Genomic DNA, 16,160 nt, shown 5'->3' on the forward strand with positions numbered 1-16,160 from the left:
GAAGCCAACACCAGAAGAAACAAAACCACTCCTAACACAACTCAAACTCAAAGACACTGGCCATTACATACAAACTGAAAGTCAATATACCTCCAGAAGCTGCTGCCCTCCACACACTTTTGTCACTCTGTACACCTGTACATCCTTTCAAGCACAAAGACTGTGAGCTTGTCACAGTGCAGTGATGACATTTGCAGCTGTTTTCCCAGAAACCAAACACATCTTCAGTCCTCACTGCAGAAGAAAAGTGTCTCTTTCCAAAAAATGTTTTCAAAAACTTCACATTAAATATATTGTAACGCAACGGGGGCTCCGGCGGGCGCCCTTGCCCCATCAGGTCGGCCCCACACCGTCCGGGGCTCGAACCCGGGACTTCCGCGTCTCTCTGCAGCGACCTAGCCCCATGAGCTAAAGAGAGATCTCTCTACAGCCCAGTAGCTGTAGTCCTGCTATCACAGGGAAGAGCGGTGACGTCACCTGCTCTGGTACGCCGGCTCTTACACAGTACCTGTCGGCCATAAGCGTTACAATATTAAGCATATGAAGGGTCAGTTCAATCAATACTGCCGATACAAAGTAAGGAATGTGCTGTATCTTCCACTGAACAGCTCACAGAATTGCAGCAGTACTGGACTGTCCCTCTTCCCTCTCACCCTTGACCCTACTGTATATAAGGGGGGTCCCACATCTTCCCTTTCTCTTTACCAAATGTCCTTCTATGTGAAACTCTGTCCCCCCTTTCTCTGTCCCTCCTTTCTGTCTAACCCCTAGTGACCAGCACTCTGGCCCTGAACATAGGCCAACTAGGCAACTGCCTAGGATCCGGAAGCCACCAGGGGGCCCCCTCAATGGGCAACACAATATAGTAGCGTTTGCAGGTTCTTTTCAGAACAAGAGGAAACACAATTAACAAGCAAGCATTAGCTTTATTCGTTTTCAGCCACACCAAAACCAAACACACATGAGGAGACTGACGGAACACGTACACATGTTTAGGGTGGTAATTACCTAACAACACACTACACTTTTACAGGACTACACAGGGCACAAGAATTACTAGGACATTATTTACACAGGTAGGGTCAGCCGCTGGTCATCGTGCTGACCCTCAGACTCTCCCCGGCTACCACTCCCAGCATGCCCAGCGGTACTACGAGCGCCTAGGGACGCTTCCTCCTCACCACCAGGCGAAGGCGTTACAATATATTCCTAATCAGCACGTTCACATGTGAGCGAAAAAATACCAATAGCGGCTCTTTCTGTTGCTGCTATGGATTGACCTTTTGGAAACCCAGTCATGAAATTACCAATCATAATTAATTATGCTTCTGAAAAGCAGAAAAGTATAGCGGAATAAGCCATCTCCAAACCAAGTCAATGTAAAAATGCATAATATGCATAAATATGAAATGATTTGAGTCTGTCAGATCCGGGTAACTGGCGAACGGTAGACCTGCCACATTTTCAAGTCAGACACGTAGACTACTTGAGGTAAAGGTTCAGTCCATACTGAATGGAAAAGAAAAGAGACACAGCGTTCACTGCCACTGTCAAGCCGCTGAACGCAGAGTCGGGCTCTTCACTGCAGTATCGTTCCTTTTTTATTACAGTATTTTACCGCAATGTGTGTCGTGACGTCATTGGAATCGTTAGAGAACCATCGAGAGCGGCTGTGAGCCATAATGCTTCAAGCGTCATCTGTAGGACTCGCTTTGAAAACACTCTCTTAACAAAGCCAGACACAGACAGCTTCCTCTGTCTTCAGGAGCCTGTTTCCTGTCGAAGCCGCACTAGAGAGAGAGCTGCAGGAGACAATGATTCTGTCAATATCTGTACAATCTGACAGGTGTTTTTAAACTTGATGGTCTTCGTGCTCCAGACCTCCATTATACAGAGGGCGTTTGTGCTGCTGCCTTTTAAAAGAAAATCACTAACACACATGGCATGTGCCTCATATAGAGCCAGCACTTAGAAGGGAAAGAATTCTGCACGTTTGTCCTTGTGCTGCAATCAAAGACTGGGAGTCCTGTGGTGATCTCTTTACTGTGTTTAACTGTGCAGCTGTGATCCTCTGTCCTGCTCCAGGAGAGCCACAGGCCTGCAGGTTCTGTAGGGAAACCAAGCCCCTCGATGAATAAAGACCTGAGTACAGTGATAATTAAGGTGAAGGAAGCCAACAAATGATCCTTTAGGTCAGTGGTTCTCAAACTTTTTGGACCAAGTACCACCCCTAATCCAACCAAAGCATCCAAGTACCAACTACAAGTCATCTTCTCATAGGAACCCCAGAAATTCTCAATGACCAACATGAGCGTGCGTGCACACACTCACACATACATATAATAAATATTACAATAATAAACTTAATTTGATATAGCGCCTTTAAAGGTGGCTTCTCAAAGTGTTTTACAGAAAAAAAACATTAACAACAACTAATAAAAAAGCACCATTTCAGTGAGAGGGGTGAGCCTGTTTAGTTGAGCAAAGCAGATGTGAATTAATTTTTCGAGCCTTGATACAATTCACAACGGAGTCTAACATATTAAATCGTCAGGCATTTTCTTGACGGTAAAGATCTCGTGGTGGATGTTGTAATGCATACATTAATTTCTGGAGCAACCAATCTAATTCGTGCAACTACACCGTTATGTCGGCTTGTCATTGCTCTAGCACCGTCTGTACAAACTCCGACGTATTTTATCCAGTCGTGGCCATTCTCTTCGATAAATTCATTCAGAAGCTGAAATATGTGCTCTCCTGTAGTTCCTGTTGGTAGCGGTTTACAGAACAGAAAGTCTTCATGGGACATGCCCTCAAACTCGTATCTAACGTAAACGAGCAAATTGGCCAAATTGACTACAGACTCATCTAATTGCAGTGAAAAACATCTGCTCATCTTAACGCGCTCTATCAGTGTACTTTTGATATAATCCTTCATTTCAATAATTCTATGAGTGACTGTGTCTTTCAGGGGGAGGGGGGCAGCAGGTCGAGCTGTTTAGCAGCTTTTTCTCTACACATAATACGTGTCAGCTCTTTTGCCAACGGTAAATAAGGTTCTTCAAAAATAGTGTAGCTTACCTGCTTTAGCAATCCGCAAGCTTGCATTTTTCCGCGTTTCCGTTTTTATTTCCGTATTTATTTAAAGTTTTTATTTCATGCGCATGGGAGCGAAACACAGAGACGCTCGGTGTATTTTTCTCAAATTAGAACAGTTCTGAAATATTTTTCTGTTATCACGCTTTCGTGTTCTCACAAGATTACCTGCGTTCGTAGCACGTATTTCTATGCATTCCTGTGTTTACAACGTTGGCATTGTTCCAAAATCACGCACATTCTCCTTCCTCCCTATTTGCTGGAGATACAGTAGCTTTTCTTAAATACAATTGGTCACTTGCATCCGTAGCACCATTCCTATAGAGTGGTATAGAATTACAGAGTATCTCTTGTGTCCACTGAAGTATTAGCGCGCACTGTATCGTAGTACGTAGGCTGCGTATTCGACACGTATTAAAATACAAAATATGAAAACCCGTCCCGATTTTTCAGCGCACACGACACAGTTCCAGGGTCATTTGGCGTAACACTTGGCGGCACTCCACGTACCACTGACGGTACGCGTACCACAGTTTGAGAACCACTGCCTTAGATAATGAAGTCCTAGATGGATGATTAAGTGACAAATCAACACTCAGGGAGGGACAGAGCATGAAACAGGCAGGTACAGAAGAAGATCAGGTGGGGAGCTGCATCAGCATGCGTAGGCTGCAAAGGAACAAGTAATAGGTTTATTCCATGCTGAAAAGAGAAGAAAGAAAACACAACGTTTCGGCTGTGGAGCCTTCTTCAGGTGTGAGATACAGAAGAAGTTGAGGATAGAAGGAAAAACAAGAGACAAGAGAAGGGAAAGGTGCGAGCCTCTTGTCTAGATGACCTGGGAAAGATCAGATTCAAGCAAAGTATTTGAAGAGCTTGCTCTTGTGTGATTTTAGGGAACACTGATTTTCTGTGAATCAGAAAGTAAGAAGCAGTAAGAATCCCTTGATTAAAAATAGCCTTGGCTAAAATGGATAGTGGGTAGATTTCTAGAAGAGGCTGATTAGTTCTCATTATATTTTGTGTCATCCGGATTGACAGAGAGAGATTTAACAACAGGTTAGGCCTTTGTGGGCGTTATTTAAAAGTCGAACACTTGGTAGCAGTCCAGGGTTTTGCTAGGTGGTTAAGACGTTAGGCCTCTGGGACTCCTTATTTGTAAATTTGCAAAGAGCGTAACCTGTGTGTTGGATGTTTATGTAGTGAGTGTATTGTCATTTTTAATAAAGATATGAATTATTAATCTTTTCACCATTGTTCTGTCAGAGAACAAACACTGAGAGGCACTCATATACCAACCACGCAGGTATATTTTGGGCAAATTAATTTAGAAGTTGGGGGTTTTGAATATTTAATTTACATATTGATTAATCCTCTCACGGATTCCTGATATTTCTCTAGTTTCTTAATCCCCTATTTGTAACAATATCATACGTAAAACTTTTCTCCATCCCATTCAACTTCCGCACCAATCCTCCAACCCAGCTCCACATGTATCTGTTGTGATCACTTATTTACTATCGACAATTTGCTATTTCACTAAAAGGACAAATGTAGGCTTGACTTTTGCCATATTTTTGCCAATAGAATGGCACACTACAGATTTCTCCCATCATGCTGTCAGGGATGTCGGAAGGGCAGGCCGTGGAATGACAAGGAGAGCAGTAGAGACCCTATGCGTAGCGGTAAAAGGGGGCAACACGGGGGTTAGCCCAGGCTCAGGGGGGCGGACGATGTCGGTCTAGAAACCTATGCTCTCAGGCCACGGACATGGGGTTACCTGGTACTAGGCGGGTCTCAGGACATCCACACCCTCAATGCTGAGCCAGGAGCAGAACAGATACAGGAAGTAAATAGGCTACACAACAAGACCCACTGGAAAGACATGAATAATCACAGGGAACTAGGAACAGGACAGAAGAGCAGCACCCTTTAGGTGTCCTGCCTCCACCCATTTGATGACACTGAAGGTTTTTGTCCATAGAGGATTAGGTATTATATACAGAGATTACTGCTGTTAACTTCTGATCCTTCCACAGGCCAGGGCAGTAGGCCCGAGATAGAAATTGGAGAAATAAAGAAAGACTCTCTGAAGCTGACTTGTCACTCCGAGGGCTGGTTTCCCGAACCCCAGATGTTCTGGACAGACAAGGGTGGGAGAAAACTCTCTTCGGATGTGAAGCCAGCCAGTCACCCCAGCAAGGACAGTCCCTACTCCATCACCAGTCACTTGTACATGAAAAAGACCGACAACGAGGGTGTGGTCTGCATGGTGGCCCAGCAGGAGCAGAAGATAGAATTTGGGTCATGACTCAGAATCAGTGGTAAGTCAACTTGCTTGAAGAGGCCCCAGAAGGAAAGCTTCTAGTGCTCTTCAAACGTACACTATGTTTATACCTCTTACATTCTTTGTACCCAGTTCTTAATCCTTATATCCTTAGTCCTAAATTTTCAGGATATGAACCAAGCTTCTAGTTCCTTCCCTTGAGCAGATGTCCCCGCCAGTGTACAAATACAGGTTATTCATACTGCCTTCTCAGATGTCCTCAGGATATAGCACTCATTCTCTCTACCTCCGCCTCGTGGTCCCTTGGTATCTTACAGTCAGATCTACTTCGAGTCAAAGAATGGTTGTCCCTTTGCAAAATGAAGCAAACACATAAAGCCATTTTCTGTTCTATGTAGTTCTTGGATTATCAGAGAGTTTTTTAATTGAGAATTGACAATTTGATTTTTCTTATACGCACCCTACTTGGAACAACCAGTTGTGGGTTTTTCACGTCTTATTTCATGGGTACAAATCTGGAGAAAGGAGAAGGAGAAAGTCTAGGCAGACTCCTGCAATCCACGTAAGGTTTGAGTTTATGTGTGAACACAGTCCTGTAACAGTAATCAGAGTCCACATTCCAACCTACATCATCTGTGTCATATTGCTCCAGATGCTTTTGGATGAACTCCCTGTAAGGTTAGCAGGAGACGAGTTTTAGAAGGAAGGTATTTTCCAAAAACAAATTACTCTGTGTCCTCGATATCCAACTTGATCTCCTCAAGATGTCCGATCAGATTCCCAAGATGGCTGCCCAGGAAAAGCTCTCCTGGTCATCAGCGAAACACAGAACAGGTTTGTTTGAAGAGAGGCTATATAAATCGAGCACAGACACATCGATGATGCGAAAGGCACTGAGGTGGAAGTATGGAGGACAAACAGAGGCGTGGAGAGAAAGAAAGTTTTGGAAGGAAACATAATTGGAACATTTGTGTAGAGAGTTTAATGAAGAGAAGAAACTTGGTGTACGTGGTCTTAAAATGAGTGGTTAAATGTGAATGAGATCAGAATGTGGATTATTGTTTATTGCTGGAAACAACATTTTGGGGTATACACCATTTTGTATCCATATAACAAACCAGAGAAGCTATGGCTGAGAGCACAAAGGAGCACAGGTACTATTTTTTTCAGTGGGATATATGTTTGGCCTTGAGCACACAGTCCATTTCACCCCCGTTTCTACAGGACAAATAATTAAATTTTACATTCAGTTTCAGAGTTGGGCATTTGTTTTGTTTTTCCTCCATCCACATTATCGGTCCATCCCTCAGTGACATCATGATCCTTACTGAATGAGCCACTTGGTACTCTGCTCTAAGTTACTTAACCCGATGAAGGCACGTTCTGGGAGTGTGGGATGAACTCTGCGATGTGAAAATCGCTAGTTCAAGTCTGGGTCAAGTCACTACCAGACAGCGACATGAGATTCCCCACACAGCAGTGTGCAGTTGTCCAAGTGCAGGGATCAGTCTGGCTCTTTCCGGTAAACATCAAACCCTGTGAATTGCATTGAATCCTGTCCCCTCCAATCAGCATTAACTCTCCTGTCAGGTGCGATGGAGATTACATGTCAAATGACGAATAGATTATGTGGTTGTGTCACAGGAGCATGGCCACCAGCCTCCTTGTGTCCTGAGTGGATAGAGGAGACAATTATCCAGATAGACACATCTTGATGCCATTCCAAACTGGGATGACTGAACAAAGGTTTTTCTTGCTGTTTTGCCCATCAGTATTAACATACTGCAAATGTCCTTCTTTATTACAGACACCTTCTTTGAAATTATCCATCCAGAGAGATCCCATCTTTCTGCTTTTCTATTACCGGCTGCGCTGGTCCTGGTGTGCTTGGTGGCTGTTGCAATCTTTGTTAAAAGAAACAAAGAAGGTACCTCATTGCCAGACATCCATCCGCGGCGATGTACAGTATATGATTAATTAGTTCCAACCCTTTCTTTACATTGGCTATTAATTTGCAGATGTATAGATCTTGCTTTGCGTGTAGTAGGTCAAAGAAACCATTCCCAGATTGCTGTTTGCCCTTATTAGGTTTCATTTTTATGGCACAGATGTACATGGTCCAACAAGGACCCAGTATGGTTCCCAATGGAAACATCTTGCAGTGTTTTTAAGAGCAGGTACAAGTCACAATGCAATTTTAATAAGACACAATATTATGGACCATGCTGAATGAGCTATCATGCTTTTAGAGTAGAATGATCTGCAGTAGAAAAATAGTGAACCAAATTGTAAAAGGAGGTTTTCTGGTTAATCATAGCATTTAAATGTCTAAAAACAAGACATTTCAGACAAAAATCCACCTTCGGCTGTTGACTAAAAAATAATTCTTAATTAAGTAAATGATTGTGAATATCTAAATGCTTGATGTCAGTAGTTTCTGCAGGACTGTCTGAAAGTTGACTTTATGCCCATGTCATTGAATAGAAAATAGTCCACTTCAGAAAGACACACAAGGCTGCTGTCAGAACTTTAACTGTACTTCTTAGAAGTAGGAGTTATAGCCAGCAGCCATATCACCCTGCAACTCACAACTGACAACCCCCTGGAGCTCAGCAGGTGTGAGCCTGGTCAGTACCTGGATGGGAGACTCTTGGGAAAAACTAAGGTTGCTGCTGGAAGAGGTGTTAGTGGGGCCAGTCTGTATGGGTCCTAATGGCCCAGTATAGTGATGGGGGCACTATACTGCAAATAGGAATCATCCTTTGGAGTCTCCTGACTCTCTGTTGTCATTACAAATCCCAGGTTGTTTCTTGAAAAGACCAGAGGTGTTATCCCGGTGTCCTGACCAAATTTCCCCCTGGTCTATACCAATCACCTACTAATAATCCCCATCTCTGAACTGGCTTCATCCCTCTGCTCCTCCCCACTGAGAGCTAGTGTGATGTGAGAGTACTGGAGCATCATCCAGGTGGGGCTGCACACTGGTGGTGGTAGTGGGGTTCCCCATTACCTGTAAAGTGCTCTGAGTGGAGTGTCCAGAAAAGTGCTATATAAGTGTAGCCAACTGTTATAATGATTAATTATAATAGGCGAGCCTAGTTTCACCACAAACTGTTCTTCTTAATTCCAGCATCTCTCGACACCTCTGTGGGTGATCTGTACTGGATGTACTGCAGTAGCTGCTAGGCAAACTCTTCAGGAGTTGGACTCTAACACGTCCCTTCCTTGTCTCTCACAGGAGTTCAAGGCTGCCGACTGCCGTCTAGTGGTTGGAGATAACTGTGTCCCACGGCGTGACACTGAGGCACACAAACACACTGCTTACAAAAGCTTCTGCCCGTCAGCTTACATTGTATATACTGGAAAATCCATAGCGTGGTTTACTGGAGATACAGGAGAGTGCATGACGATCTGTAATCGAGGTCTTTATTTGTGAGTGTTGGACCAGGAACTCCTTTGATCTTTCAGTTGAATTGGTGTTTCACCGGATTCACGCTTTGTTAAAGAAATGTATCAAAGTATAAAGGTGTTTTCTACAAACATTCTGTGGTCTGGTTAGAGAGGATATGAACTGAAACCATGGGTGATAAACTCATTAACAAGGTGATAACAAGGCAAACTCCTCTACTGTACAATACGTTCCTACCCCCACCCTAAAACTGTACAGAATTCAGCATGGAGATTCCATAAGCTGACTTAGTCAAGAAGTAAACATGAGGCTCCTACATCTTAGAATCCAGGACTAGTATGTCCACAATCACTGGTTTTCTTCCATTAAACTGTACAAAAGCCCCTCAGCAAACCATGTTGAAAAATGCAGGAATAACGGATCTACAGAAGTAGAAGAGGCATTTGCTCAGGTTACAGACCCCAGGATTAGTCAGCAGTAGTTCTTACTCTGGGATAAGATAGAGGTGATTCATTCCGTTCAAGGTGGTTGTTAATTGATTGGATGAGAAATCACTGTGGCAAACCCTGGTTTCTGTCCTGTCCACCAGGGTAACAGGTGGTGAGGTCTGTAAATCTTCACCCCCACGACAATCATAACCCCCTGCCTAACTGGGAATCATAGCCTTGTATCGTATCTGTGCTTCCGTAGGCACTGTCTCTTTGCTTGACACCACTTCCACCATAGCAGGAGGGCACAGTCTAGATCAGCCCAATTTGAGAGTCCCAAAATTAAAATTCCAACTGTAAGGAGGTGGCGAACCTGCAGCAGGAAAAAGTTTTGATGAACAAGCAGGAGAAGACAAGGAACCTGCCTCAATGCCTGAAGCACCGATGGAAACACACCGCTTGTGACTTCACATGAGAGAACAAAACCACCGCTGAACAGGGCACAGTGACTGGACGGTGGACTGACACTAAAACCCCAGTCAAACAGGACAAGTGTGCAGTAACTGTCAAAAATCAGGCCAAGACAATATACACGTATTTTGGGGGTGTTTTGGGTGGGGAGGAGTTTTGTTTTTCAGTACGCTTTGCCTTCTGATGGAACGGGAATGGTTACAAACATCCCAGAAATAAACGCCACTGGAATATGAGCTATGTTTTCTTTTCTGGCAGTAAGTTTACCACATTTAGTTATCACCGTCATGAATTGAGTTACAACACAAGTCTCTCTTATTTATGATCCTTCTGTGGTCATGACTCCGAACACACTTCCATACTGTACACTTACTTTTCTGGGTAGTTTTGTTTTGTTTGTTTTGTTCCCGTACCGTACCGTCTTGGTTTTCACTTGAATAATAATCGCGCCTGAAACACTGTTACTCGACTCCTACAGTGAGCAGGCGTTTCAGATCCTTTCCGTTAGTCGCCGTGCTCCCTCTGCTGGGCATTCTGTAGAACAACGTCACTTACTGACGAGACGTGTCAGCGTTTCAGAAGCAGGTGTCAGTGGAAAAGAGAGGGTGGACTCCTTATTTCGGTTTCCGAAACGAAACATACAGTAGCAGTTGCGGGAAATGGGATAAACGGGGACTACTTATTCAGACTCACTATTTCAATGAAAACTTGTCCCATGGATTTATTTCTTGGGTACCGTTCTCTAACACTTACAATAAAAACAGCCAAATTTGTTGTTTTGTCATTTTATACCCACGCACTAATTGTGTTTTTTTTAAACTATCACGCCTGGGCTATCACTAGAGACTTATGCACGACTCCTAGAGACCAGACACGCATTCAGGGTAGTTAATAATTATTGAACGCCGTAAAGGTTATTATTAAAATATTTATTATAAAAAGTGGAGAAAACGTATATACTGGTCAGCTACGAGAATTGGACTCTACTGCCCCCCAAAAGGACAAATTTGACCTAACTAAAATAGAATAAAATAATTAAACTAGGCTAATGACAATATGCAATAATTATTATGGAAAATCAGACGTCGCCATCACTATATTATTATAAATATAATAACGATTAATTAAAATCATTATGCAATTAGATTTTATTAACTGTTCTAAAAGTAACTATTAATAATTGCAAATAACAGTTAATGATTCATGGTTATTTTAGTGAATAATTGTTATACAGTATTGTCCTAGCATTGTTGTTAACGTTAATTATATTATTATCAAATGAATATAAAATATGAGTGTTATTTGCATTTAAATAATATTTTGACGTTATTATATAATTGTATATTACTGAATTAGTATAAAATCATTTAGATTGGATAATTATTATAGATCGTTATATTAGTGGTGTTTTCGATAGTTGAACACGTGGATATTGTACCGTAGATTGTGTATGTATATTATTATATACTGTACAAATGTCACCAATTAACCAATTTTCTTCTGTAAATTAACAATTGGAAACCACTTCATGTATTTTTAGAGTGTACTTTTACTTCATCATTTTAATCGCTTCTATTTTACATCTGTCACAGTAATTAAATGTGCTTGTTCGAAAATAAACATCAAGCTACGATGAATTGTATTAATTAACTGATCATATATTTTTTAAGAAACATATTTTTTTGAAACGTAGATAAATATTTTGTTTTAGTTGCGGTACGGTGTAAAGTTGATAATACAGCTCTCGGTAAACGCCTATAGCTTATTGTACCGATAAAGAAATCATCCGAGCTAGCTAGAAAACATGATAGACTCACAACACACTATTTTGACAGGTGAGAGTTGTGAATTGTCTTGTTCCTGGTCAATCAGACGATTCGCCATTTTGTTTCCTCCGGAAAAGACAGATTCCCGACTAATCCTCATTAATAGGAACATAGTGTAACGCTTACGGCCGACAGGTACTGTGTAAGAGCCGGCGTACCAGAGCAGGTGACGTCACCGCCCTTCCCTGTGATAGCAGGACTACAGCTACTGGGCTGTAGAGAGATCTCTCTTTAGCTCACGGGGCTAGGTCGCTGCAGAGAGACGCGGAAGTCCCGGGTTCGAGCCCCGGACGGTGTGGGGCCGACCTGATGCGGCAAGGGCGCCTGCCTGAGCCCCCGTTGCGTTACAATAATTTAATTTAGGTGTTAAGCGAAAGTAAAACAATGTTTTACTGCATATAGAATAGTATATAGTGTAAGCATGTACAGTATTTAATTTGGTATTAATCTGAAAAAGTGCTGTTCTGCATATTTTATTTGCTAACACGTTTTCAGAAATTGTCAGCTCTCCCCTGCAGATTGGTACCTATTTAAAAATCGGCCCATCTCAGGTGTTATTATTCAACGCAGCGACGATGAGGTTGGGCTCATTTCCAGATTTCGACTGCTGTCCTGTAACATCTCCTGTACACTGATTTATAAAGGCCAGGTAACGAAGTACCTTTAGTTAGTTTTCAATGAAGAGCTCCGATTAGAAAGAAGTGATTAGTATTATACCTACTAATGCTCGCATAGCCCGTGGAATGTGACAGTTACCAGATATATAGTATATTGAGATACATATTCTAGGATGAGAGAGAGAGAGATTCTGAGGAGGAAAGTGAACTGAAATACTGTATAGGCAAAAACATGCAGCTTAAATAGACGTGGCTCTTGATAAGCGTGCCTGTCACTTGAGCATTTGTTCCGCTATTTATAGCGAAGAAAGTACATACCGTACTTGTGAGTCTTACACTAAAACAGCGGGATTATTGAGGAACAGGGCTACAGTGGGTACAGTGTGTTGTTTTCTGTCCCTAAAAGTAAGGGGTATATAAAGAAAGTCCCCTCGATTGTTATAATATATTTATACAAATATTATATGATTATGTAATTTAGATCATTGTTATACAATGTTTTGTGATGTTTTCGATAGATGAACACATGGATATCGTTTCGTCCATTCTGTCTATCGTTATTTTATAGAAATGTCTCAAATTAAAGTTTTTTTTTCATGAATTAAACTATTGGGAATACCTTCGTGTATTTTTTCAGTGTACTTTCCCTACAGCGTATTAATCGATTACTTTGATATCACATCTGTCATAGCATTTCAATTGTTCATGATAATATGCAACAAATGCAATCAAATGGTTCATAAAATTATATCCCTTTACAGTTGATGAAACTTGTTTTTTATTTTTTTCCTGAAACAGGACCTTGAGATATAAGTGTATATTGTTCTTATGTGCGGTGCAGTTTATAGTTGATTATGGAGCTATCAATAAACTACTTATAGCTTCTTGCCTAGAAAAATAAACATAATCTGACCTAGCTACAGTGCAAATTATAATGGACATTCACAACACACAGTTTTGACCATTGAGAATTCAGAATGTGACATTGTCTTGATGCTGGCCGGCTAGACGATTCTCCGTACTTTTCCCTTGCAAAACATTCCCAACCGCTGTCTTTTGTGTCAGAAAGTAAGACACGAAAAGTGAAGGAGTATTTACAGTAGGCGTCTCCATTTTAAAGGAAGTCAAAACCTTCAAGTACCTCTGACATTCCGGGCAGGATTTAATTACGAAAATAATAAGTGAATTTGGGCGTTAATATTTTTTCTTTTTTCCCTTTAGGACTTTATTATCACATTGGGATGTGAAATTGTTCATTTTATTTAAAGACGTCTTCAGGCAGGTAATTTCTTATATGCCTGAAAAGGGCCAGTTATTCTTTCTGTCCGATATTTAGAAAGGGATATTAAGTATCTAAAAGCTGATCCGAAACCATAACATTGTTGTGCCTCTGTTGAACTTCTCAGGTCTCTTACGAACTCTGCTGTTATTTTCCAAAACTTATAATTTCCTATTAAAGTTGGCTACAATTATGGATTTTCAGCTAAAACGAAAATCACTCTCCATAGCAGAACTTGAAAACTACAATGAGAGGAATTACAAACTCCTGTCATACAGTACAAACAAACACATACAGTAGTATCAGTATTAATCCTCACTAATAGAAACATAACATGGTTTAACTTGGCTGTTAAGCAAAAGTAACTATTTAAAAATAGTCTTGAAGCAGTAACAAGTGAATCCAATTAATTTTGGTATATTCACGTTTTTTAAACAAATCATCGACTGAGCACCACAAATAATCCGAAAAATTACTGTTAAGCATTTTTTTCATGTTTTGAGAATGTTTCATCTCTCCCCTATAAATTCACTTGGCATCTTTTTTTAAAAAAACGCTCCCTCTCAGTTACAGTTAACAGAGCAAAGTGAAATCGGTCTCATTTACAATTTTTTTGCCACCACTTCGTTAACATCTGAATTTAACTGGTTTAATTATTTAGTGTTCAATTACATCTCCAAGAGCTCCGCTGTGTTGACAGCCAGCCGACACAGAGGGTCAATTGCAAGGTAAGGAAAGCAGCGGACCGACTGGGGATGACCCAGTGATTAGTGCACAAATCCTTTCGATTCATACACACCGCAACGAACGTTGCTGCTGAAATTAGTCCTCGGCTCCGTACTAAACCTGTTGTCAATTGCATTGACCCCAGAATAGCAGCGGCTGCCCTCTAGAGGACAATACAGTACGTTAGTATAACCCCGGCCATACAGAAGACTAAAGCCGGTCAAAGCAGAAGACTGGATCACCAGGTAAAGGTCCAAATGCAGTTGCACCTTACGACTGAAATATTGTTAACTGTAACGATTTTAAGCAACCACTGCTCAGAAATGTGTTTTAATGTTCAGCTAAATTTGTATTCCAGTCACAGTGCAAAAGACCTACAGTACTTTACTGTACATCTCTTGTTCTAATAGTAAAGGAAGGTAATGCACGTAGGTAAATAGTGAGATAATTTTTTTGAGGAAGTGAACTGAAATCTAGGTAAAAAACACAGAACTAAAATGGACGTGACTCTTAATAAGCGTGTTCAGTCACATCTGTATGTCACTTGAGTACGGGGTCAACTCTAACTTTCTGGGGGCTCTAGACAAGATCTTGGATCATGATTACGGCATACAGTACTATCATCAGCTCCCAACACCGCCTTATTTTACTGTTTAGAACAATTCAATGAGTTAAACAACTAGAAAACGTTTATTAACCAGCTTTGAAGAACGCATATGAAATAACTTACAATCACGAAGCACACGATCACGACATATTTTAACACTGTAAATAATGAAGTGTACCGTGAATCTGTAAACCTTTAGTAAAACACCTCCAGTAGGCTACGTGTCTAGCTTGCGGCACGTCTGCTCTTCGCTTGTTACATGGATCTGACAGACTCAGAACCAAATGAAATACAAATGCATTCTTACAGTGACTTGATTTGGCGTACCTCTGTTATGAGATCGCTTATCCTGCTCTTTGTTACTGTGTCTCATTTTCTCAGCGCCCGACTGGTATACCCTTTGGGAGAGCAATGTGCTTGCGATAAGATTTTAATTTTAATCAATTACAACATAGTTTGCAGCACAAGTAAACGAAATTTATAGAATATTATTAATCTTGTTAAATGTCTTCATCTGTAGCATACATTCATTTTAGCGTTCATACATTTATGTATTAAAAAACTAACAAATGATCATGATTATTCAGGTGTGTATATGAGAGACTAAAGATATTAATTGTCTGCCCATATATTAGCTTATCGGTATGAATAATTCAGATATTAATGCCTAGTAGAACAACAGTCTAGTTCATAGTACTGTACTAAGAATGGGACCAGATGGTCTCCAGCTTTTTTCTGCAGGTTTTTTTTGCTGCAATTGAGCGTGCAGGTAGGGAAGATCCTGAGATATTATCCTACTAGAAATTACTCAGTACACAGCTCTGTACTAAATCAGACAGTTCATTGCAATTGAACAAAGGTTACTATCCAGCCAGGGTCAATATGTGCTGTGTTACTCCAAGACCATGGTTGAAGTGCACTGTGAATGATAACTTGAAAGGAGCAGGACTTTATGTATCCTCCCAGGTGCACTAAACTCCAACAGAGACTGTAGAATACTCTCCTGTTTGGGACAATGTCACAGAGGTAAGGACAATTAACCACATACAATGCGATCTTGATTCATGAAACTGTTTACTTTTGTCAACAAATAACTAAAGTTGTCTGGCTAACTGAAAAAATCTCACTTTGTGAAACAGCACCCTCGGTAATCTTAACATGCTACCCACTGGGAATTGATAAGATTAAATTATTGTTCTTGATTTTATAATAAATCAAATTATGTACATTATTATATACAATAAATCATGATATTACAAGAACATATTTGTTATATATAACGTTAGAAGAAGATATTACAACAGACATTTACAAAGCAGTGTGTGGAATGATACAGGTTTAAAAATCCTGAGAATGTTCTGATTTAGGGCAGACCACACACACTCATACCGAGGAGTAAGTGAGTTGAGCCCAA

The sequence above is a fragment of the Atractosteus spatula genome, chromosome 5 (assembly GCF_055471065.1).
Source record: "Atractosteus spatula isolate fAtrSpa1 chromosome 5, fAtrSpa1.hap1, whole genome shotgun sequence".
NCBI classification, from domain to species: Eukaryota; Metazoa; Chordata; class Actinopteri; order Semionotiformes; family Lepisosteidae; genus Atractosteus; species Atractosteus spatula.